We start from the raw sequence: 25,899 nt of genomic DNA on the forward strand, positions 1-25,899 counted from the left end.
GTAAGTGTGAGGGGGTCAGGGTGACGGCGATGGAATGCCTGTGAGGGGGTCTGGGCGACGGCGATGGAAAGCGTGTGAGGGGGTCAGCGTGGCGGTGATGGAGAGAGTGTGAGGGGTTCAGAGTGACGGTGATGGAGTGAGTGTGAGGGGGTCAGTGTGACGGTGATGGAGTGAGTATGAGGCGGTAAGGGTGAGGGTGATGGAGTGAGTGTGAGGGGATCATGGTGACGGCGACAAAGAGAGGGTGATGAGGTCAGTGTGACAGTGATGGAGTAGGCACGAGGAGGTCAGGGGGACGTTGATGGAGTGAGTGTGAGCGGGTCAGGTTGACAGCGATGGAGTCAGTGTGAGTGTGTCAGTGCGAGCGTGATGGAGTGAGTGTGACAGAATCAGGGTGATAGTGATGGAGTGAGTGTGAGGGGGTCAGGGTGAGCGTGATGGAGTGAGTGTGAGGGGGTCAGGGTGACAGTAATGGAGTGAGTGTGAGGGGGTCAGGGTGACAGTGGCGGAGTGAGTGTGAGGGGCTCATAGTGTCTGTGACTGGGTGAGTGTGAGGGGGTCATTGTGAGGGTGATGGAGTGAGTATGAGGCGGTGACGGTGATGGAGTAAGTGTCAGGGGGTCAGGGTTACAGTGATGGGTTGAGTGTGAGGGGGTCAGGGTGACGGAGATGGAAGGAATGTGAGTTGGTCAGGGGACGGCGATGGAGTGAGTGCAAGGGGGTCCGGTTGACGGTGATGGAGTGAATGTGAGGGTCAGGTTGAGAGCGATGGAGTGAGTGAGAGTGCGTCAGGGTGAGCGTTATGTAGCAAGTGTGAGGGGGTCAGGTGACGGTGATGGAGTGAGTGTGAGGGGATTATGGTGACGGTGATGGAGTGCGTGTGAGGGGCTCACAGTGTCTGTGACTGGGTGAGTGTGAGGGGGGTCAGGGTGAGGGTGATGGAGTGAGTGTGAGGGAGTAAGAGTGTGACGGTGATGAAGTGAATGAGAGTGGATCAGGGTGACAGTGATGGGATGAGTGTGAGGGGGGTTAGGGTGAGGAAGATGGAGTGAGTGTGAGGGGGTCAGTGTGATGGAGATAGAGTGAGTGTGATGGGGTCAGAGTGACGGAGATGGAGTGAGTGTGAGGGGGTCAGGTTGACGGTGATGGAGTGAGTGAGAGGGGGTCAGGGTGACGTTGATGGAGTGAATGGGAGAGGGTCAGGGTGACGGTGATGGAGTGAGTGTGAGCGGGTCAGGGTGACGCCGATGGATAGAGTGTGAGGGGGTCAGGTTGACAGCGATGGAGTGAGTGGGAGGGGGTCAGATTGACAGTGATGGAGCGTGCGGGGGGGGGGGGGTCAGGTTGGCGGCGATGGAAAGCGTGTGAGGGCATCATTGTGGCGGTGATGGAGTGAGTGTGAGGGGTTCAGGGTGACGGTGATGGAGTGAGTGTGAGGGGGTCAGTGTGACGGTGATGGAGTGAGTGTGAGGGTCAGGTTGAGAGCGATGGAGTGAGTGAGAGTGCGTCAGGGTGAGCGTGATGTAGCAAGTGTGAGGGGGTCAGTGTGATGGAGATAGAGTGAGTGTGATGGGGTCAGAGTGACGGAGATGGAGTGAGTGTGAGGGGGTCAGGGTGACGGTGATGGAGTGAGTGAGAGGGGGTCAGGGTGACGTTGATGGAGTGAATGGGAGAGGGTCAGGGTGACGGTGATGGAGTGAGTGTGAGCGGGTCAGGGTGACGGCGATGGATAGAGTGTGAGGGGGTCAGGTTGACAGCGAAGGAGTGAGTGTGAGGGGTCAGGGAGAGTGTGATGGAGTGAGTGTGAGGCGGTCAGGGTGACGGAGATACAGTGAGTGTGAGGGGATCAAGGTGACAGTGATGGTGTGAATGTGAGGATGTCAGGGTGATGTTGAAGGAGTGAGTGTGAGAGTGTCAGGGCGACGGTGATAGAGTGAGTATGAGGGTGTCAGGATGATGGTGATGGAGTGAGTATGAGGAGGTCAGGGTGACAGTGACGGAGTGAGTGGGGGGGGGTCAGATTGACAGTGATGGAGCGTGCGGGGGGGGGTCAGGGTGACGGCGATGGAAAGCGTGTGAGGGAGTCATTGTGGCGGTGATGGAGTGAGTGTGAGGGTGTCAGGATGACAGTGGTTGAGTGAGCGTGAGGGGGGCATCGTAACTGTGACTGGGTAAGTGTGAGGGGGTCATGGTGAGGGGATGGAGAGAATATGAGGGGGTCAGGGCGACGGTGATGAAGTGAGTGTGAGAGTGTCAGGGTGACGGAGTTGGGGTGAGTGTAAGAGATTCAGGGTGACAGTGATTGAGTCAGTGTGATGGGGTCATGGTGACGGTGACGGAGTGAGTGTGAGGGGGTCAGGGTGACGGTGATGGAGTGAGTGTGAGGGGTTCAGGGTGATGTTGGCGGAGTGTGCATGAGAGGGTCAGTACGACGATGATGGAGTGAGTGTGAGAGGGTCAGGGTGACGGTGCTGGTGTGTGTGTGAGGTGGTCATTGTGATGGAGATGTGGTGGGTGTGAGGAGGTCAGGGTGACGGTGATGGAGTGAGTGTGAGGGGGTCAGGGTGACGGTGATGGAGTGAGTGTAGGAGGGCCAGGGTGATAGTGATGGAGTGAGTGTGAGGGGGCCAGGGCAACTGTGATGGAGTGAGTATGAGGGATCAGGGTGACGGTGATGGAATGAGTGTGACAGAATCGGGGTGATGGTGATGGAGTGAGTGTGAGAGTGTCAGTTTGCCGGTGCTGGAGTGTGTGTGAGGCGGTCATTGTGACGGAGATGCAGTAGGTGTGAGGAGGTCAGGGTGACGGTGATGGAGTGAGTGTGAGGGGGTCAGGTGGACGGTGATGTAGTGAGTGTGAGGGGGTCAGGTGGACGGTGATGTAGTGAGTGTGAGGGGGTCAGGTGGACGGTGATGGAGTGAGTGTGAGGGGGTCAGTGTGACGGTGATGGAGTGAGTGTGAGAGTGTCAGGGTGACGTTGATGAAGTGAGTGAGAAAGGGTCAAGGCGACGGTGATAGAGTGAGTATGAGGGGGTCAAGATGATGGTGATGGAATGAGTGTGAAGTTGTCAAGGTGACAGTGATACAATGAGTGTGAGACTGTCAAGGTGACGGTGATGGAGTTGGTGTGAGTGGGTTAGTGTGACTGTGATGGAGTGAGTGTGAGTGGGTCAGGATGAAGGTGATGGAGTGAGTGGAGGAGGGTCAGGGTGACAGTGATGGAGTGAGTATGAGGGTGTCAGGGCGACGGTGATGGTGTGAGTGTGAGGGGGTCAGGTGGACGGTGATGGAGTGAGTGTGAGGGGGTCAGGTGGACGGTGATGGAGTGAGTGTGAGGGGGTCAGTGTGACGTTGATGGAGTGAGTGTGAGGCGGTCAGGGTGATGTTGAAGGAGTGAGTTTGAGAGTGTCAGGGTGACGTTGATGAAGTGAGTGAGAGAGGGTCAAGGCGACGGTGATAGAGTGAGTATGAGGGGTTCAAGATGATGGTGATGGAATGAGTGTGAAGTTGTCAAGGTGACAGTGATACAATGAGTGTGAGACTGTCAAGGTGACGGTGATGGAGTTGGTGTGAGTGGGTTAGTGTGACTGTGATGGAGTGAGTGTGAGTGGGTCAGGGTGAAGGTGATGGAGTGAGTGGAGGAGGGTCAGGGTGACAGTGATGGAGTGAGTATGAGGGTGTCAGGGCGACGGTGATGGTGTGAGTGTGAGGGGGTCAGGGTGACGGTGATGGAGTGAGTGTAGGAGGGCCAGGGTGACAGTGATGGAGTGAGTGTGAGGGGGCCAGGGCAACTGTGATGGAGTGAGTATGAGGGGTCAGGGTGACGGTGATGGAATGAGTGTGACAGAATCGGGGTGATGGTGATGGAGTGAGTGTGATGGGGTCAGTGTGATGGTGATGGAGTAGGTGTGAGGGGGGTCAGGTTGACAGCGATGGAGTGAGTGAGAGTGCATCAGGGTGAACGTGATGGAGCGAGTGTGAGGGGGTCAGGTGACGGTGATGGAGTGAGTGTGAGTGGATCACAGTGTCTGTGTCTGGGTGAGTGTGAGGGGGTCAGGGTGAGGGTGATGGAGTGAGTGTGAGGGGATCAGCATGGCGGTGATGGAGTGAGTGTGAGGGTGTAAAGGGTGTCGGAGTTGGGGTGAGTGTGAGAGGTTTTGGGTGATAATGATTGAGTCAGTGTGAGGATGTCAGGGTAAACATAATGGAATGAGTGTGAGGGGGTCATGGTGACGGTGACGGAGTGAGTGTGAGGGGGTCAGTGTGACAGTGTTGGAGTATGAGGCGGTCAGGGTGTGGGTGATGGAGTTAGTGTGTGGGGGTCAGAGTGACGGAGATGGAGTGAGTGTGATGGGGTCAGGGAGACGGTGGTGGAGTGAGTGTGAGGGGATCACGGTGATGGTGATGGAGTGAGTGTGACAGAATCAGGGTGATGGTGAAGGAGTGAGTGTGAGGGGGTCAGGGTGAGCGTGATTTAGTGAGCGTGAGGGGGTCAGGGTGACAGTGATGGAGTGAGTGAGAGTGGGTCAGGGTGACAGTGGTGGAGTGAGTGTGAGGGGCTCATAGTGTCGGTGACTGGGTGAGTGTGAGGGGGTCATGGTGACGGTGATGGAGTGAGTGTGAGGCGGTCAGGGTGACGATGATAGAGTGAGTGTGAGGGGGTCAGGGTGACGGTGATGGTGAGAGTGTGATGGTGATGGAGTGAGTGTGAGGGGTCAGGGTGACGGCGATGGAATGAGTGTGAGGGGGTCAGGTTGACAGCTATGGAGTGAGTGTGAGTGCTTCAAGGTGACCGTGATGGAGCGAGTGTGAGGGGCTCATAGTGTCTGTGACTGCGTGAGGGTGAGGGGGTCAGGTTGACGGTGATGGAGTGAGTGTGAGGGATCAGGGAGAGTGTGATGAGGTGAGTGTGAGGAGGTCAAGGTGACGGTGATGGAGTGAGTGTGAGGGGGTCAGTGTGACGTTGATGGAGTGAGTGTGAGGCGGTCAGGGTGATGTTGAAGGAGTGAGTTTGAGAGTGTCAGGGTGACGTTGATGAAGTGAGTGAGAGAGGGTCAAGGCGACGGTGATAGAGTGAGTATGAGGGGTTCAAGATGATGGTGATGGAATGAGTGTGAAGTTGTCAAGGTGACAGTGATACAATGAGTGTGAGACTGTCAAGGTGACGGTGATGGAGTTGGTGTGAGTGGGTTAGTGTGACTGTGATGGAGTGAGTGTGAGTGGGTCAGGGTGAAGGTGATGGAGTGAGTGGAGGAGGGTCAGGGTGACAGTGATGGAGTGAGTATGAGGGTGTCAGGGCGACGGTGATGGTGTGAGTGTGAGGGGGTCAGGGTGACGGTGATGGAGTGAGTGTAGGAGGGCCAGGGTGACAGTGATGGAGTGAGTGTGAGGGGGCCAGGGCAACTGTGATGGAGTGAGTATGAGGGGTCAGGGTGACGGTGATGGAATGAGTGTGACAGAATCGGGGTGATGGTGATGGAGTGAGTGTGATGGGGTCAGTGTGATGGTGATGGAGTAGGTGTGAGGGGGGTCAGGTTGACAGCGATGGAGTGAGTGAGAGTGCATCAGGGTGAACGTGATGGAGCGAGTGTGAGGGGGTCAGGTGACGGTGATGGAGTGAGTGTGAGTGGATCACAGTGTCTGTGTCTGGGTGAGTGTGAGGGGGTCAGGGTGAGGGTGATGGAGTGAGTGTGAGGGGATCAGCATGGCGGTGATGGAGTGAGTGTGAGGGTGTAAAGGGTGTCGGAGTTGGGGTGAGTGTGAGAGGTTTTGGGTGATAATGATTGAGTCAGTGTGAGGATGTCAGGGTAAACATAATGGAATGAGTGTGAGGGGGTCATGGTGACGGTGACGGAGTGAGTGTGAGGGGGTCAGTGTGACAGTGTTGGAGTATGAGGCGGTCAGGGTGTGGGTGATGGAGTTAGTGTGTGGGGGTCAGAGTGACGGAGATGGAGTGAGTGTGATGGGGTCAGGGAGACGGTGGTGGAGTGAGTGTGAGGGGATCACGGTGATGGTGATGGAGTGAGTGTGACAGAATCAGGGTGATGGTGAAGGAGTGAGTGTGAGGGGGTCAGGGTGAGCGTGATTTAGTGAGCGTGAGGGGGTCAGGGTGACAGTGATGGAGTGAGTGAGAGTGGGTCAGGGTGACAGTGGTGGAGTGAGTGTGAGGGGCTCATAGTGTCGGTGACTGGGTGAGTGTGAGGGGGTCATGGTGACGGTGATGGAGTGAGTGTGAGGCGGTCAGGGTGACGATGATAGAGTGAGTGTGAGGGGGTCAGGGTGACGGTGATGGTGAGAGTGTGATGGTGATGGAGTGAGTGTGAGGGGTCAGGGTGACGGCGATGGAATGAGTGTGAGGGGGTCAGGTTGACAGCTATGGAGTGAGTGTGAGTGCTTCAAGGTGACCGTGATGGAGCGAGTGTGAGGGGCTCATAGTGTCTGTGACTGCGTGAGGGTGAGGGGGTCAGGTTGACGGTGATGGAGTGAGTGTGAGGGATCAGGGAGAGTGTGATGAGGTGAGTGTGAGGAGGTCAAGGTGACGGTGATGGAGTGAGTGTGATGGGGACATAGTGACTGTCACTGAGTGAGTGTGAGGGGGTCAGGGTGACGGTGATAGAATGAGTGTGAGGGGGTCAGTGTGACAGTGTTGGAGTATGAGGCGGTCAGGGTGTGGGTGATGGAGTGAGTGTGAGGGGGTCAGAGTGATGGAGATGGAGTGAGTGTGATAGGGTCAGCATGACGGTGATGGAGTGAGTGTGAGGGGATCACGGTGATGGTGATGGAGTGAGTGTGACAGAATCAGGGTGATGGTGAAGGAGTGAGTGTGAGGGGGTCAGGGTGACGGTGACTGAGTGAGGGTGATGAGGTCAGTGTGACAGTGATGGAGTGAGTGTGAGCGGGTCAGGTTGACAGCGATGGAGTCATTGTGAGTGTGTCAGTGCGAGCGTGACGGAGTGAGTGTGAGGGGGTCAGGGTGAGCGTGATTTAGTGAGCGTGAGGGGGTCAGGGTCACAGTGATGGAGTGAGTGAGAGTGGATCAGGGTGACAGTGGTGGAGTGAGTGTGAGGGGTTCATAGTGTCGGTGACTGGGTGAGTGTGAGGGGGTCATGGTGGCGGTGATGGAGTGAGTGTGAGGCGGTCAGGGTGACGATGATGGAGTGAGTGTGAGGGGGTCAGGGTGACGGTGATGGTGTGAGTGTGCTGGTGTCAGTGTGAGGGTGATGGAGTGAGTGTGAGGAGGTCAGGGTGACGGCGATGGAATGAGTGTGAGGGGGTCAGGTGGACAGCTATGGAGTGAGTGTGAGTGCTTCAAGGTGACCGTGATGGAGCGAGTGTGAGGGTCTCATAGTGTCTGTGACTGCGTGAGTGTGAGGGGGTCAGGTTGACGGTGATGGAGTGAGTGTGAGGGATCAGGGAGAGTGTGATGGGGTGTTTGTGAGGGGGTCAAGGTGACGGTGATGGAGTGAGTGTGATGAGGACATAGTGACTGTCACTGAGTGAGTGTGAGGGGGTCATAGTGACGATGATGGAGTGAGTATGAGGTGGTCACGGTTAGGGTGCCTGAGTGAGCGTGAGGAGGTCAGTGTGATGGTGATGGAGTGAGTGTGAGAGGGTCAGCGTGACGGTGATGGAGTGAGTGCGAGGGGGTCATGGTGACGGTGACTTAGTGAGTGTGATTGGGTCAGTGTGATGGTGATAGGGTAGGTGTGAGGGCGTCAGGGCGATGTGATGGAGCGAGTGTGAAGTGTTCAGCGTGATGGTGATGGAGCGAGTATGAAGGGGTCAGCATGACGGTGATGGAGCGAGTGTGAGGGGGTCAGGGTGAGCGTGATGGAGTGAGTGTGAGAGGGTCAGGGTGATGGGGACGGAGCGAGTGTGAAGGGGTCAGCATGACGGTGATGGAGCGAGTGTGAGGGGGTCAGGGTGACTGTAATGGAGTGAGTGTGAGAGGGTCAGCGTGACGGTGATGGAGTGAGTGCGAAGGGGTCATGGTGACGGTGACTTAGTGAGTGTGATGGGATCAGTGTGATGGTGATAGGGTAGGTGTGAGGGCGTCAGCACGATGGTGATGGAGCGAGTGTGAGGGGGTCAGGGTGACGGTGATGGAGTGAGTGTGAGGGGGTCAGGGTGAGCGTGATGGAGTGAGTGTGAGAGGGTCAGGGTGATGGGGATGGAGCGAGTGTGAAGGGGTCAGCGTGACGGTGATGGAGCGTGTGTGAGGGGGTCAGGGTGACTGTAATGGAGTGAGTGTGAGGGGGTCAGGGTGAGCGTGATGGAGTGAGTGTGAGAGGGTCAGGGTGATGGGGATGGAGTGGGTGTGATGGGGACATAGTGACTGTGACAGGGTGAGTGTGAGGGGGTCATGGTGACTGTAATGGAGTGAGGATGAGGCGGTCACGGTGAGGGTGCAGGTGTGAGTGTGAGTGGGCCAGGGTGACAGTGATGGAGTGAGTGTGAGGGCGTCAGTGTGACAGTGATGGTGAGTGTGAGGGGATCAGTGTGATGGTGATGGAGTGAGTGTGAGGGAGTCAGGGTGACGGTGATGGAATGAGTGTGACAGAATCAGGGTGATGGTGATGGAGTGAGAGTGATGGGGTCAGTGTGACAGTGATGGAGTAGGTGTGAGGGGGTCAGGGCGACGGTGATGGAGTTAGTGCGAGCGGGTCAGGTTGACAGGGAAGGAGTGAGTGTGAGTGCATCAAGGTGAGCGTGATGGAGTGAGTGTGAGGGAGTCAGGGTGACGGGGATGGAGTTGGTGTGAAGGAGTCAGGGTGACGGTGATGCCATGGGTGTGAGTGGTTCAGGGTGAGGGTGATAGAGTGAGTGTGAGTGAATCAGAGTGTCAGTGATGGAGTGAGTGTGAGGGGGTCATAGTGACTGTGACTGGGTAAGTGAGAGGGTGTCATGGTGACGGTGATGGAGTGTGACGGGGTCATAGTGACTATAACTGGGTGAGTGTGAGGGGGTCAGGGTGACGGGTTTGGACTGTGTGTGAGGGGGTCACCATGGCAGTGATGAAGTGAGTGTGAAGAGGTCAGGGATACGGTGATGGAGTGAGTGTGATGGGGACATAGTGACTGTCACTGGGTGAGTGTGAGGGGGTCAAGGTGACGGTGATGGAGTGAGTGTGATGGGGACATAGTGACTGTCACTGGGTGAGTGTGAGGGGGTCAAGGTGACGGTGATGGAGTGAGTGTGATGGGGACATATTGACTGTGACTGGGTGAGTGTGAGGGGGTCATAGTGACGATGATGGAGTGAGTATGAGGCGGTCACGGTGAGGGTGACGGAGTGAGCGTGAGGAGGTCAGTGTGATGGTGATGGAGTGAGTGTAAGCTGGTCATGGTGACGGTGACTTAGTGAGTGTGATGGGGTCAGTGTGACGGTGATAGGGTAGTTGTGAGAGCATCAGGGCGACGGTGATGGAGCGAGTGTGAAGGGGTCAGCGTGATGTTGATGGAGTGAGTGTGAGGGGGTCAGGGTGACGGTGATGGAGCGAGTGTGAGGGGGTCAGGGTGAGCGTGATGGAGTGAGTGTGAGAGGGTCAGGGTGATGGGGATGGAGTGACTGTGACAGGGTGAGTGTGAGGGGGTCATGGTGACTGTAATGGAGTGAGGATGAGGCGGTCACGGTGAGGGTGTAGGTGTGAGTGTGAGTGGGCCAGGGTGACAGTGATGGAGTGAGTGTGAGGGCGTCAGTGTGACAGTGATGGTGAGTGTGAGGGGTTCTGTGTGACGGTGATGGAGTGAGTGTGATGGGGTCAGTGTGACGGTGATGGAGTAGGTGTGAGGGGGTCAGGGCGATGGTGATGGAGTGAGTGCGAGCGGGTCAGGTTGACAGGGAAGGAGTGAGTGCGTCAAGGTGAGCGTGATGGAGTGAGTGTGAGGGGGTCAGTGTGACGGTGATGGAGTGAGTGTGAGGGCTTCAGTGTGACGGTGATGGAGTGAGTGTGAGGGCTTCAGTGTGACGGTGATGGAGTGAGTGTGAGGGGATTATGGTGACTGTGATGGAGTGAGTGTGAGGGGGTCATAGTGACTGTGACTGGGTGAGTGTGAGGGGGTCAGAGTGACCGGTTTGGAGTGAGTGTGAGGGGGTCAGCATGGCGGTGGTGAAGTGAGTGATAAGACGTCAGGGAGACGGTGATGGAGTGAGCGTGATGGGGACACAGTGACTTCCACTGGGTGAGTGTGAGGGGATCAGGGTAACAGTGATGGAGTGAGTGTGAGGGGGTCAGGGTGACGGTGATGGAGTGAGTGTGAGGGGGTCAGGGTGACGGTGATGGAGTGAGTGTGAGGGGGTCATAGTGACTGTGACTGGGTAAGTGTGAGGGGGTCAGTGTGAGGGGGATGGAGAGAATGTGAGGGGGTCAGGATGACCGTGATGGAATGAGTGTGAGGCGGTCCGGTTGAGGGTGATGGAGTGAGTGTGAGGGAGTCAGGGTGACGGTGCTAGAGAGAGTGTAAGGGGGTCAGGGTGACGGCGGTGATGGAATGAAAGTGAGTGGGACAGGGTGACGGTGATGGAATGAGTCTGTGGCGGTCCGGTTGAGGGTGATGGAGTGAGTGTGAGGGGCTCATTGTGTGTGTGACTGGGTGAATGTGAGGGGGTCAGGGTGACGGTGATGGAGTGAATATGAGGCGGTAAGGGTGAGGGTGATGGAGAGAATGTGAGGGTGTCAGCGTGGCGGTGATGGAGTGAGTGTGAGAGGGTAATGGTGATGGAGATGGAATGAGTGTGACAGAGTCAGGGTGACGGTAATGGAGTGAGTGCGAGGGGGTCATGGTGATGGTGACGGAGTGAGTGTGAGGGGGTCAGGGTGAGCTTGATGGAGTGAGTGTGAGGGGGACATGGTGATGGTTACGTAGTGAGTGTGAGGGGATCAGTGTGACGGTGATGGAGTGAGTGTGAGGTGGTCAGGGTGAGGGTGATGGAGTGAGTGTGAGGTTGTCAGGGTGACGGTGATGGAGTGAGTGTGAGGGTGTCAGAGTGAGCGTGATGGAGTGAGTGTGAGGGGGTCAGGGTGACGGTGCTGGAGTGAGTGTGAGGGTGTCAGGGTGACAGGGATGGAGTGAGTGTGAGGGTGTCAGGGTGACGGTGATGGAATGAGTGTGCGGGGTCAGGAAGACAGTGGTGAAGTGAGTGTGAGGGGCTTATAGTGTCTGTGACTGCGTGAGTGTGAGAGGGTCAGTGTGATGGAGATGGAGTGAGTATGAGGGGGTCAGGGTGACGGCGATGGAATGCATGCGAGTGGGTCATGGTGACAGTGATGGTGTGAGTGGGAGAGGGTCAGGGTGACAGTGATGGAGTTAGTGTGAGAGGGTCAGGGTGACAGTGATGGAGTGAGTGTGAGAGGGCCAGGATGAAAGTGATGGAGTGAGTGTGAGAGGGTCAGGGCGACAGTGATGGAGTGATTTTGAGGTAGTCAGCATGACGATGATGGAGTGAGTGTGAAAGGGTTAGGGTGATGGTGATGGAGTGAGTGTGAGGGTGTCGGGGTGACAGTGATGGAGTGAGTTGAGTGGGTCTGTTTGTTGATGATGGAGTGAGTGTGAGGGGGTTAGGGTGATGGTGATGGAGTGAGTGTGAGGCTGTCAATGTGAGTGTAATGGAGTGAGTGTGAGGGGGTCAGGGTGACAGTAAAGGACTGAGTGTGAAGGGGTCAGAGTGACAGTGATGGAGTGAGTATGAGTGATTCAGGGTGACCGTGATGGAGTGAGTGTAAGTGGGTCAGAGTGACAGTGATGGAGAGAGTGTGAGTGGGTCAGAGTGACAGTGATGGAGAGAGTGTGAGGGGGTCAGAGTGACGATGATGGAGTGAGTATGATGGGGTCTCGGTGATGGGGATGGAGTCAGTGTGAGAGGTTCAGGTTGACGTTGATGGAGTGAGTGTGAGGGGGTCAGATTAACCAGGTTGGAATGATAGTGAGGGGGTCAGGGTGACGGTGATGGAGTGAGTGTGAGTGGGTCGAGGTGACAGTAATGGAGTGAGTGTGAGAGGGTCAGGATGACGATGTGGAGTGAGTGTGAAAGGGTCAGGGCGAAGGTGATGGAGTGAGTGTGAGGGGGTCAGGGTGACAGTGTGGAAGTCAGTTTGAGGGGTCAGAGTGAGTGTGAAAGGGTCAGGGTGACGGTGATGGAGTGAGTATGGGGGGTCAGGGTGATGGGGATGGAGTGAATATGAGGGGGTCAGGGTGACGGTGATGGAGTGAGTGTGTTGGCGTCAGGGTGATGGTGATTGAGGCAGTGTGAGGGGATCAGGGTGACGGTGATGGAGTGAGTGTGAGGATTTCAGGGTGCTGGAAATGGGGTGAGTGTGAGTGGGTCAGGGTGACGGTGAGGGAGCAAGTGTGAGGGTGTAAGTGTGACGGCGATGGAATGAGTGTGAGGGGGTTAGGGTGATGGCGATGGAATGAGTGTGAGGGGGTCAGGGTTACGGTGATTGGGTCAGTGTGAGAGGGTCGGGGTGATGGTGATGGAGTGAGTTTGAGGGTGTAAGTGTGACGGTGATGGAGTGACGGTGATGGGTTCAGGGTGACTGTGATGGAGTGAGTGTGAGGGGTTCACTGTGATGGAGATATACGCACACAGCCTGGGACTGACTCACACACACACACAGCCTGGGACTGACTCACTGACTCTCACACACACACAGCCTGGGACTGACTCACTAACTCACACACACACACAGCCTGGGACTGACTCCCTCAAACACACACACCAAGCCTGGGACTCAGTCACTCACACACACACAGCCTGGGACTCACTCACTCACTCACTCACACACTTTGGGTTTCCCTTAAACACTCTGGGACATTCTGTGATTCTCTCTTACACTCGGCGATTCCCTTACACACCGTAGGACTCTGGGATTCTCTCACACACACTCTGGGCATACTCACACACTCTGGGACACTGTGATTCTCTCTCACACTCTGGGATTCCGTTACACACTCCAGGACACTATGGGATTCTCTGACACAGTCTGGGATTCTCTCACACAACCTGGGACTCTCTCAGACAACCTGGGACACTGAGACCCTCTCCCACTCACTGTGGGACCCACTCCCACACACTCTGGGACACTGTTATTCTTTTACGGACATTGGGATTATCTTGCACACTCGGGGAATCTCTCACACACTCTGGGACACTCTGGGATTGTCTCTCACATTCTGGGACTCCCTCACACACACTCTGGGATTCTCTCACACACTCTAGGCATCGCTTACACACTTTGGGACACTCTAGGATTCCCTTACGCAATTTGGGACGCTCGGACCCTCGCCCACACACTCTGGGACTCCCTCACACACTGGGACACAATGGGATTCTCTCATACACTCTGGAACTCTCTCACACACTCTGGGACACTGTGATTCTCTTACACTCACTGGGATTCTCTCACATACTCTAGCATACTCGCGGAATCTCTCTAACATTCGGGGATTCCCTTACACACCATGGGACTCTGGGACTCTCTCTCTCTCACTGTGGGATTCCGTTACACACTCTGGGATTCTCTCTCACACTCTGGGACTCTCTGGGATTCTCTCACACATTCTAGGAATCCCTAACACACTCTGGGACACTGGGATTCCCTTACGCAATCTGGAACACTGGGACCCTCGTCCACACACTCTGGGATTCCCTAACGCAATCTGGGACTCTCATTCCCTCACACACACTCTGGGACAATGGGACCCTCTCCCACACATTCTGGGATTCCCTTACACACTCTGGGACCCTCTCCCACATACTCTGGGATTCTCTCTCACACTCTGGGACACTCTGATTCCCTTGCACACTCTGGGACTCGCAAACACACTCTGGGACACTCTCACACACTCCGGGATTCCCTTACATACTCTGGGACACTGGGACGCTCTCCCACACACTCTGGGTACACACTCTGTGATTCCCTCACACACTCTGGGACACCCTCTCGCGTGCGCGCGCCCCCCCACCCCGAGACACTCTCTCTCACGTATGAAACCGTGTTCCCCACCACAAGAGATGCTCTCGCGCGCAAACCCCCCACCCACACCCCAGTACGCTCTCTCGCGCGCACACACTCTGGGACATTCTGTGATTCTCTCTTACACTTGGGGATTCCCTTACACACCATGGGACTCTCTCACACAATCTGGGACTCCCTGGGACCCTCCCTGGGGGTGGGGGCCACCTGTAAATAGAGGTACATTCCTCCCAGTGCCTCGGAGCCCCCTGTGAACACTGACACATTCCCCCTGCCAACCCCCCTCGGAGCCCCCTGTGAACACTGACACATTCCCCCTCCCACCCCCCTCGGAGCCCCCTGTAAACACTGACACATTCCCTCTGCCCAACCCCCTCGGAGCCCCCTGTAAAAACTGACACATTCCCCCTGCCCACCCCCTTCAGAGCCCCCTGTAAACACTGACACATTCCCCCTGCTCACCCCCCTCGGAGCCCCCTGTAAACACTGACACATTCCCCCTGCCCACCCTCCTCGGAGCCGCCTGTAAACACTGACACATTCCCCCTGCCCACCCCCCTCGGAGCCGCCTGTAAACACTGACACATTCCCCCTGCCCACCCCCCTCGGAGCCACTTGTAAACACTGACACATTCCCCCTGCCCACCCTCCTCGGAGCCCCCTGTAAACACTGACACATTCCCCCCACCCCTCTCGTACCCCCTGTAAACACTGACACATTTCTCCCCCTCTCGGAGCCCCCTGTAAACACTGACACATTCCACCCCCAACCTCAGAGCCCCCTGTAAATACTGACACATTCCCCTCCCCCTTGGAGCCCCCTGTAAACACTGACACATTCCAACCCCACCTCAGAGCCCCCTGTAAACACTGACACATTCCCCTCCCCCTCGGAGCCCCCTGTAAACACTGACACATCCCCCCCACCTTGGGATCCCCTAGGGGGCTCCGAGGGGGGTTGGCAGGAGGAATGTGTCAGTGTTCACAGGGGGCTCCCAAGGTGTAAACACTGACACATTCCCCACACCCCTCTCGGTGCCCCCTGTAAACACTGACACATTCCCCCCACCCCTGTCGGAGCCCCCTGTAAACACTGACACAGTCCCCACACCCCTCTCGTACCCCCTGTAAACACTGACACATTCCTCCCCCTCTCGGAGCTCCCTGTAAACACTGACACATTCCCCCCACCCCTCTCGGAGCCCCCTGTAAACACTGACACATTCCCCCCATCCCTCTCGGAGCCCCCTGTAAACACTGACATATTCCCCCCCCCCCCCCCCCCCCCACCCCTCTTGGAGCCCCCTGTAAACACTGACACATTCCTCTGGTGTATTAATCCATTCCTAAAAGTTTGTATAAACATCCCTGCAACCACGATAAATCAGCTTCTCTGAAGCTCCCACTCACAATGAAAGCTATAGCCCCCTCTACAAATGGGGGAAATGAACAATCCAAATGATACCCTTCCATTTCCTCCACCAAAGCAGTAACTACTCTTCAGCTGACAATCTGAGCCTCCAGTGAATCTCTCTATCCTAGCAATTAACTGAGTAAATATTAAAGAAATATCCGTTCTGATCCTGACAGACAACTTTTCAGGGACTCCCCCGAGGGAAAATGTAGATATTGGGTATCTCTTGGATTGTCCCATCTGTTGGAAGGTTTCTCCATCAAGATCCTCTGATTCAGAGTCCAGAAGCCGGGATGTGTGGAAGGACAGGACTGTGTGAGCTACTGTATACCACATCTGACTGTGTCAGTCACAAAAATAAATCTCTCGGTTTGAGTCCTGTCATGGTCATTGAGGATCAGTAATGGACGTCTGATTCCCTGTCTGGGAGAAAATCTTCCTGTTTTGCAAGATCAACATTTTAAATTGAATATTCCCATGTATCAGAACTGCCTACAGAGTTAGCGATGAACAATGGACCCTAATTTATACCCAGACATCAATGAGACCAGAAAGAGTCCTTGCTGTTTCAATAGCGCAATCACAGTGCCACAGTCAAGCAAATAAGAGGATTGTTTCTCCAAAACATACTTCAACCACACGGACAGATCGATACCATTTAGCCTCAGGGATCTGACCACAGCTTAATAACTCTCTTTGTTCAGCTTAAAAGTTACATCAAATGCAAAACATTAACTCTGCTTCTCTCTCTCTACAGTTGCGGCCAGTCTGTTTCAAATTTCCAGCAGCCACAGCATTTGTGTTCATTTCGTAACATCATCGTCAACTTTTCAGAACTCACTCAGTTTCTGCAACATCTTTTGATCCACTTAGTATCGCAAACATTGCAAATTATTCTCTGGAATGTAGTCAGTAATTCCGTTCTTGAGGTGGAAATGATCACAGATTCCCAGGTGTTTGAGTGAAGTCATTTTTCCGTATCTCAGTCACTCAGGCTGCTCTCCAGTCCTGAGACTGTGACCACATTGTAGATTCCTATCAGCAGAGACATCTGCCAACATCAACCCTGCCAATCTCTTTGGTAATAATATCCAGTTCAATGAAAACACTTCTTATTCACATGCAGTACTCACCTACTTAGTCTCACTTTGTAAACAACCTCCAGTCCCAGGAATGAGTCAGTGCCCTTCTGTTACAAACACTCTGATGGCAGCGTGTGCATCCTTCAGGGAAGAAAACAAATTTGCACCCATTTGTGTCCATCTGTCTGCTTGACGTTCCACTAAATGCATTAATGGAAATCACATTGGAAAACCAAACCCCTTTCCAGGTGTTTAAAATCACTTCGTGCAGAATTTACAGACAAAAAAAAAAATCTGTGTTGTCGGGAGCATAATCTTATTAGAGACAGTCTGTTGCACACAGCAACATGATCCTCTCACAAACACAAGCCATTGTTTTATGTTGAAATTGAAATATTAAGCCAAAAAGGTCATGTAAACAATCTGCTGCTTGTCACTTGAATAAATGTTATAAAGTTGAAGGTGAGAGAGAGAGAAAACACTCTTCTGAACTGAGAGCTTAAAACTACCTGCGTACCATATATGACTGACCAGCAATCCCAGAGTGTACTGGGAAAGCAAACAACTGTAACATTTGGCTGTGAAATATAGACCTGAGTTGGTTGCAGTTTTGACAATAATTCAAAACCCAATCGAGTTTGAATTTATTGTTTTGCCAGCATAAAGCCAATGAGATGATCTAATGTGTGCAATTAAAATGCAGACATTTTAAAAACTGGTCAGAGAGTAACTGCTGTCTGGGAGAGTTAACATCTTGCTCGCCAAGAAATTAGGAAAGTCTCTCAATCAAATAGTACCTTTTCATATGAAACATACTTAGAGTAAAAGAAGACAACGACGACCCAGGGAGATCCTCCGCCAGAAGCAGAAAGACACAATATTCACGAGTCACTGTGTGGGTTTGAAATTAAATTGATGTAATTTTAATAAGTGTCTTATTGAAATAACGTATAGTTATAGAGCTAGAGGCAGATAATAAGCAGTGAAGAGAAAGGGAGAGCTTAGATTTATGAATAGTTGTTTAATATTCACATTTTGAGTTAAAAATAAATTGATGCTATTTTCTTTAAATAGTGGAAGTTGTGAATTTTCTGTCACTCAGACATTAACAGATTATGTGGTGAGGTGAACTTTTCTGGGTGTTTGGTTTAATTAACAGACGGGTTCACCGTCATGTTGTAACAGAAGAAACACAACAAAGAACAGCACAGCACAGGAACGGGTCCTTCAGCCCAGAATGGTGTGCTGAAGGTGACACCAAATAAAACTCATCCTTTCTGCCTATCTTTGTTCCATGTCTTTGCATATTCACATGCTTACCCAAAAACCCTTTAAACACCCCTCTCATATCTGCCTCCTCCACCATCCCTGGCAGCATGTTCCAGATTCCGACCACTCTCTATGGAAAACATGTTACCCCTCACATCTCCTTTGAGCTCTCCCCCTCTCACCTTAAATGCACATTCTCTAGTAAAGATATTTCAACTCTGGGTAAATCATTTTGACCGTCAACCCTGTGCATCTCATGGCGCTGCGCTGGCTGTCCCTAACTAGGTCATTCTTTACCAAATGCGCATAAATCCTATCCGTAAGAATTCTGTCCAAAGCTTCCCAACCACTGAGGTGAGACTCACCAGGCTATAATTTCCTGGATTGTCCCTATTTCCCTTCTTGAAGAGAGAAAAATCATAAGCTACTCACCAGTCCTCTGCGACCTTTCCAGTGGCTAGCGAGGATTCAAAAATCTTGAACAAGACCCCAAAAATCTCCTGTCTCGCCTCTCTCAATAACCTGGGGTAGGTACCATCGGGCCCTCAGAATTAATCCATTTTAATGCTCTTCAAGAAATCCAACGCCTCTTTCTCGACCTCAAAAATGCCCGAGCACATTTGCATGCTCCACACAAATCTCACTGTCCTCTATATCCTTTTCCTGGGTGAATACCGATGCAAAGTACTTCCACTGACTTCAAGCACAAGTTCCCTCCTTTAGTCTTGACTGGCCCGACCTTCTTCCTAGTTACGTGGAAGCTGTGGAAAGAGTTCAGAGGAGATTTACTGGGATATTCCCTGGTATGAATGGAAGGTCTTACAAGGAAAGGCTGAGGGAATGGAGGCGTTTTAGTTGGAGAGAGGAAGGTCGAGAGGTGACTTAATTGAGATATATAAGATAATCAGAGGGTTAGATCGGGTAAACAGGGAGAGCTATTTTTTTCTGTGAATGGTGAAGGGGACATAGCTTTAAATTGAGGGGGGATAGATTTAGGACAGATATTAGGGGTACTTTCTTCACTCAGAGCAGTAGGGGCCTAGAACGCCTGCCTGCAACAATAGTAGAATCACTGACGTTCAGGGCATTTAAATGGGCATTGGACATACATATGGTAATATTGGAAGGGTGTAGGTTAGATAGGCATCAGATTATTTTCACAGGTCGGTGCAACATTGAGGGCTAAAAGGCCTGTACTGCGCTGTAACGATTCATGTTCACATCCTCTTGTGGGTAATTATCTCCAGAACGATTTGGGATTCACTTTAACCCTAATTGCTCCTCCTTGCTCTGCTCATTCCCTGTTTGGGTTCCTTTGAGCTTTTGTTTTATACATTTCTCACATGCCATGCCAAAATTTGCATAGACTTGTTTTTTTACCCTTTTGACTAAATTCTCAGCCCCCCTCATTATCTATGGGACCCTTACATTGCCAGCCTTGTTCCTCCTCCTTACTGGAACATGCTGGTCGTGAAGTCTGATCAGCTCGCCTTTAACTAACTCCCACGTGCCCAATGTGGCATTGTCTGATGACAGCTCCTCCCAATTAACACTCCCAAGCTCCTGCCTAATACTGACATCATTTGCAATCCCACAATTTAGAAACATCACATGTGATCCTGACCTTAACCTTATTCGTAGCTACCTTTAAGAAAAACTTGAGTTGTGATCACTGTTTCCAGAATCGTCTCCCACTGAAAGGTCAGTCACCTGGCGAGGCTCATTCGGCAATATAAGGCTCACTATGGCCCTGTCCCCTCCTTACTGTTTCAAGAAATCGTCTTGGATAGCCTTAACAAACTCTGCACCGTCTCAACCTCTTGCTCTAAAGTAAGCCAGCAAATGGTGGGGAAGTTAAAGCTTTTTTGAGAACTCTGTTTTTATTGCCTCTTTCCATAGTCTGCCGAGATATTTGTACGTCGAGATTTCGTTGGCAGATTGGGGGTCCTATAGTATAATCCCATCAACTGCATCCTTCTTATCCACGTTGCCTCAGTGGGTGAGCCCCTCCAGTATGTCCTGAGTACAGATGTAACATTCACCCGATTGGTAATGCAACTCCTCCACCTCTTTTACCCTCCTCTCCATTTCGTCTGAAACAATGAAACCCTGGAATACTGAGCAGCTAGTCCTGTCCTTTTCCGATCCAAATCTCTGGAATGGTCACAATATCGGATCTGAGCTTAACTACCTTAGCTATGTTGCACCTTGTGTTGAAATTAACACAATCAGCACATTTGTACAATGGTGTTCATTTCTCTGTATTTCTTTTCTGACTGACTTGTTTGCATCTTCCGACCTTCCTTCCCCCCCACATGCTGCCCTGCTGCTGTGGTTCCCAGGCCCTTGTCATTCTAGTTTAAACCCTCACGGGTAGCAGGAGTGTGCCTCCCTATGATGATATTGGTTCCCCTCTAGTTCAGGTTACCCCTGCTCCAGAAGAGGTCACAATGGTCCAAGATCGTGAAACTCTCCCCTGTACCAGCTCTTCAGCTATGCATGAATGTCTGCTATCTTTCAATTCCTTGTCTCACTACCACATGGGGCTGGTGGTAACGCAGTGATTACTACCCTCAAGGTACTGCTTTTCAGTCGTTCCCTATTTCATGTGCTTACTCCTCAGGATCTCATCCCTCTTTCTATCCGTGTCGTTGGTAGCAATGTGCATCATGACCTCTGGCCTCCCATTCTCCCAATTCAGAATTTCAAGCAAATGCTCAGAGATGTCCTTGAACCAGGCACCAGGGATACAACACCCCATCCTGGAGTCTCGGACGCAGCCACAGTAACACCTGTCTATGCCCCTAGGTAGTGGCTCTCCTCCCATTTTCACTCCCTTGGATTTTGCACGACCTTGTTTTACAGCAGAGTCAGTTATAGAGTTATAGAGTCCTACAGCACAGAGAGAGGCCCTAGGGGCCAGACTGATCCCTGGCAACCATAATGTCCATCCATGGCAACCCTATTTCCCTGCCCATGCCCCGTATCCTTCTAATGTACCTGTCTCAGCCACTTCCACTGACAGCTCATTCCGTATGCGTATCAGCATCTGTGTAAAAACGTTGCTGCTAATGTTCCCTTTTATACTTTCCCCTCTAATCTTAAACTGATACCCTCTAGTCGTCAATTCTTCAACCTTAGGAAATAGACTGAATGCATTCACCCTATCCATGCCTCTCATGATCATATACATTTCTATAAGATCTCCCTTAAGTCTCCTATGCTCTGAAGAAAAATGTCCCAGCTTGTCCAACATCTCCCTATAACTCAGGCCATTGAGTTGTGGTGTTATAGACCTGGATACCGCTGTTCTACTCCCCTGAGAAGCTATCCCCAACAATATACCAGCTCTCTCTCCTTAAACATCCCGCATCCAACACCATATTTGTCCCCTTGTATGATCATCTGTGTCTTGCTGTTGCTCCAACTCAACCACGCGGACACCCACCTACCTGATGGAACCTGGATGCTTGGACAGGACAAGATCTTGGGTTTTTTTTAAACACAATGAATAGAATTCTGAAATTACATTTGGACTGAATGTAATGTAGAACAGCGTGAAATGGAGGTCGATGACTTACGTGACTTGCTGTAAGGATACTGACAGTAGGATCTGAGGTGATCATGAGTATATAGAAGTAGAATGTGGGTGACAAGCTGGGACTGTGTCATGGTGAGAGGGAACAAATACTGGATGGAGAGTTTCAGCAGCTGACGGACTGACACTGAGGTGAGCCATCGGAAACTGAGCAAGTTATCATCATCTAATAGGACAGAAAAACTGATCCATCAGCCTGAAAGTGACTGACCACGTGGCTGTCAATGAATCCAATACAAGTGAATGGAAACATCGCTCAGAGCCTGTTTCTGTAACATTCAACAACACAACCAGGAAATGGAAAGTGCATAATGAGCTGAAAACAAGGCCACTGCTCTGTTAGCGTCAAAATCATTCAATGTTCAGTCACTGAATATTCTAATCTACAGAAAGGAATCTCCCAGAATCACAGCAGTAGGAGAAAACAAGCTTGGCAGAGACAGAATGAAGCCACCGCCTGCATCACAACAGCTCAGAACAAAGTGGCTGAATTCTCAACCAACTGACAATCAATTCAGATACTTTCAGAGTTACAGATCGAGTTCAGAATTATTCAGGAAACAGACTTACCAGATACACTGGTTGGTGGTGTGTGCCAGAAATCCATGAAATAGCTTTGTGATGTGCCGTTTTTTCGTTGAGAAATGATTCTTTGTTTTCGCTAAGAAGAGCAGATGCGTAGTTCACTGATCACTAGATTTACAGACAAAGGAAACCTGATCAAGGACTCACAGGTCAGTTACACTGTTAGTGACAGTCCATCGCACACAACAACAGCCTGTTACACAGAGAACAGAACAGATTCTAGTTTAACAGAGACACTCTCACAATGAACATCTGCTGCTTTAATAAAAATGTTACCTGTTTGAAGAAAAGGAACATATCACCAATACAGCGAGACTTTTAAACTGCCCAATGTAACTGCGGAGTTTTTACCCAATTCAGTGATCACTGTTTCTATGTATTTTGAAGCTATTTTGAGCAGTGTATGTATCATGGGTCGGTGTGGACTTGCTAGACTAAGGGCCTGTTTCCACACTGGGGGGATACTATTCAATACAATTATCAACCTGTCCCACAGCAGGATGGGTAAGGCCCGAGGGGAGTCTGTACCGGGCAGGGGTTGTGTCCCACAGCAGGATGTGTAAGGCCTGAGGGGAATCTGTACCGCAAAGGGTTGTGTCCAACAGCAGGATGGGGAAGGCCCAAGGGGAGTCTGCACCGCGAGGGTCTGTGTCCCACAGCAGGATGGGGAAGACCCGAGGGGACTCTATACAGGGCAGGGGTTGTGTCCCACAGTAAGATGGAGAAGGCCCGAGGAGTGTCTGTACCGGGAAATGGTCGTGTCCCACACCAGGATGGGCAAGTCTGGACCCGGGATGGGTAATGTCTGAGGGAAATCTGTCCAGGGGAGGCATTGTGTCCTACGTTAGGGTGGGTGAGGCCGGACGGAAATCTGTACAGGGGAGAGTGTCCCCCACAGCAGGATGGGTAAGGCCCGAAGGGAGCTTGTCCTGGGGAGGGGTTGTGTCCCACAGCAGGATGGGTAAGGCCTGAGGGGAGTCTGTACTGGGGAGGGGTTGTGTCCCACAGCAGGATAGGTAAGGCCCCAGGGGAGACTGCACCGGGGAGGGGTTGTGTCCCACAGCAGAATGGGTAAGACCTGAGAGGAGTCCAACCCGTAGAGGGGTTGTGTCCCACAGCAGGATGGGTAAGGCCCGAGGGGAATCTGTTCCTCGGAGGGGTTGTGTCCCACAGCAGGATGGATAAGGCCAGAGAGTAATCTGTACCGGGGAGAGTATGCGTCCCAAAGTAAGGCTCAAGGGTAGACTGTACCAGGGAGGAGTTCGGTCCCACAGCAAGATGGGTAAGGCCTGAGGACAGTCTGTACTGGGGATGGAATGTGTTGTATAGCAGGATGGGTAAGGCCAGAGGGAAAACTGTACCCAAGTAGGGTTGTGTCCAACAGCAGGGTGGGCAAGGCTCAAGATTAGACTTTACCAGGGAGGAGTTCAGTCCCACAGCAGGATGGGTAAAGCCTAAGGGGAGTCTGTACCAGGGAGGTGTTGTGTCCCACAGCAGAATGGGTAAGGCCTGAATGGAGCCTGTACCGGGGAGGGGTTCAGTCCCACTGCAGAATGGGTAAGGGCCGAGGTCCATCTGTACCGGTGAGGGATTGTGTCCCACTTCAGGATGGTTAAGGCCTAAAGGGCAGTCTGCACCGGGGAGGGGTTGTGTCCCACAGCAAGATGGGTATGTCCCGAGGGGAGTCTGTACCGGGGAGGGGTTGTGTCCTACTTCAGGATGGGTAAGACCCGAAAGATTCAGTACTGGAGCGGCATGGTGTCCCACAGCAGGATGGGTAATGTCCAAGGGGAGTCTATGTTGGGGAGGGGTTGTGTCCCACAGCAGAATGGGTAAGGCCTGAGGAGTGACCGAGAGCAAAGATTTACTTAGGGAGCTGAGGGGCAACATTTTCCACAGAGGATGGCTCATATACGGAATGGACTGCCAGTGGCATATGGGAGAAACAAGAACAATTACAACATGGAAAAGACATTTGGGCAGGAACATCGAGGGGAGAAGGTTTGAAGGGCCATGGGCTAAACGCAGGGAAATGCAACTCATTCAGTTCAGGAAACCTGGTCAGCATTGATGACTTCGGCCAGAGAGTCATGCAGCACAGAAACAGACCCTAAGTCTTGGGTTTTTGGGGGAGTGGACTCTCGTGACAAGGCATGTTGTCGAGACTGAAGTAAGTTAGAGAGATATGGATGGTCGTCTGGACTGGAGCAGGTTCAAACGTATGAAGTGATTGGTGAGAGGGGAGGCAAGTACAGAGATAGGAACTGTTTTTGGCATTAGAATGATTGAAGACACTGATCCACAAGACAAACCATAGATACAGTGTGGGAGAGGGAACACAGAATGGAACATTCCAGACAGCATTCCCACCCTCGCGTGGAAGGCCTGATTTCCCCTCTTTTGTACTGATGCTCACTAAGACAGGCTTGGATTGATAACTGTGACACTCCCGATGTTATCTTAGTACAACAAAACTTGCTGTAAAGGCGGTGACCAAACCTGGGGTGTGTCTGTATTGTGCACCCCCTCCAGCACTATAGCTATGTCCTGTCCTGTTAGCGGATGTTTGGAGCCCTCTCATTGCTCTCTGCACTGTGAGTGATCTTACCTCACTGCAGGATTTATTGAAGGCTCCAGATCTCTCTGCCCTGTGTCTCTCTGGCTGACAAACCATCTTTCATGAGGGATGGATGAGATACCCAGCAGCTGGGAAGTCTATTAGGTCAGGACCTTCCTGAGTACCTACAGACAGATAGACAGAATGGGAAATTAGACTGATGCAGTGAGGGCTACACATGTCAAATGGCACTGAGTCCCACAGAAATCTGGAACATCCCAGTCTCCATCGTCTATCTGAAGTGGAGAATTCTATTTGCTCAGGATCTGGAGTAGCTGCAAGAGCGAGGGACACTGACAGAGGCAACAATTAGACCCACACAGTGAGGGATACCACATAGAGAGTTACTAAGTAATATCACCAGAGTGCAAGATCAAAAATTGTGCAGGAAGAAAGGGTTTTGATTCATGTTGCACTGGGATGCGTAACCTATGAGGAGGCGAAGTGATAGCCTAGTGGCATTATGTGAGACAATTTATCCAGAAACTCAGCAAATGTGCTCTGGACACAGGTTCAAATCCAAACCATTGCAAATGCTTGAATGTGAATTAAATGCTTCAAAAAAGATGTAATTAAAAACCTGTAAGTGAGTATTAAACAATCGTTGATGTTAAGAAAAATCCACCCAGTGCATTCATTTCTTTAGTGAAGTAATCTAAGGTGGGTCTTTCCTTCGATTGTCCTCCACCCCGATAGCCCCGCTCTCCTGCACATTGACCTTCTCAAGATGGCGGCTCTGAGGCCCGCGCTCCCTCTTGGAGGAGAAAGTGAGGTCTGCAGATGCTGGAGATCAAAGTTGAAACTTTATTGCTGGAACAGCACAGCAGGTCAGGCAGCATCCAGGGAACAGGAGATTCGACGTTTCGGGCACAGGCCCTTCTTCAGGAATGAGCAGAGAGTGTTCAGCAGGAGAAGATAAAAGGTAGGGAGGAGGGACTTGGAGGAGGGGCGTTGGAAATGTGATAGGTGGAAAGAGGTCAAGGTAAGGGTGATAGGTCGGAGTAGGATGGAGGCGGAGAGGTCAAGAAGAAGACTGCAGGTCAGGAAGGCGGTGCCGGGCTGGAGGGATTCGGCTGAGACAAGGTGGGGGGAGGGGGGATGAAGAAACTGGTGAAGTCCAAGTTCATCCCCTGTGGTTGGAGGGTTCCCAGTCGGAAGATAAGACGCTCCTCCTCCGACCGTCGCGTTGTTGTGGTTTGGCGGTGGATGAGTCCAATGACCTGCATATCCTCGGTGGAGTGGGAGGGGGAATTGAAATGCTGTGCTACAGGGTGGTTGGGTTGGTTCGTCCGGGTGGCCCAGAGGTGCTCTCTGAATCGCTCCGCAAGTAGGCGGCCTGTCTCCCCAATATAGAGGAGG

At 52.3% G+C, this 25,899-nt stretch overlaps 1 long non-coding RNA gene across 3 annotated transcripts in view; it reads right to left on the minus strand.

Moving 5' to 3' along the window:
• LOC148139962 (uncharacterized) overlaps window positions 1–25,223 on the minus strand; it is an 86,694-nt gene extending 61,471 nt beyond the window's left edge. For 2 of the 3 annotated variants that reach the window (XR_015753261.1, XR_015753260.1), the window contains exons 1-4: window positions 25,121–25,223; window positions 24,532–24,665; window positions 21,909–22,116; window positions 18,173–18,501 (exon numbers count right to left, since the gene is read on the minus strand). This is a non-coding gene — a long non-coding RNA (uncharacterized LOC148139962). The remainder of the gene's footprint in view (window positions 1–18,172; window positions 18,502–21,908; window positions 22,117–24,531; window positions 24,666–25,120) is intronic. The other variant, XR_015753262.1, reaches the window with a different exon arrangement.
• Window positions 25,224–25,899: the final 676 nt, after the last annotated feature.

This window comes from Chiloscyllium plagiosum, unplaced genomic scaffold (assembly GCF_037043375.1).
Source record: "Chiloscyllium plagiosum isolate Xiang-an unplaced genomic scaffold, Cpla_swu_hap1 HiC_scaffold_36, whole genome shotgun sequence".
In the NCBI taxonomy this organism is placed as follows: domain Eukaryota; kingdom Metazoa; phylum Chordata; class Chondrichthyes; order Orectolobiformes; family Hemiscylliidae; genus Chiloscyllium; species Chiloscyllium plagiosum.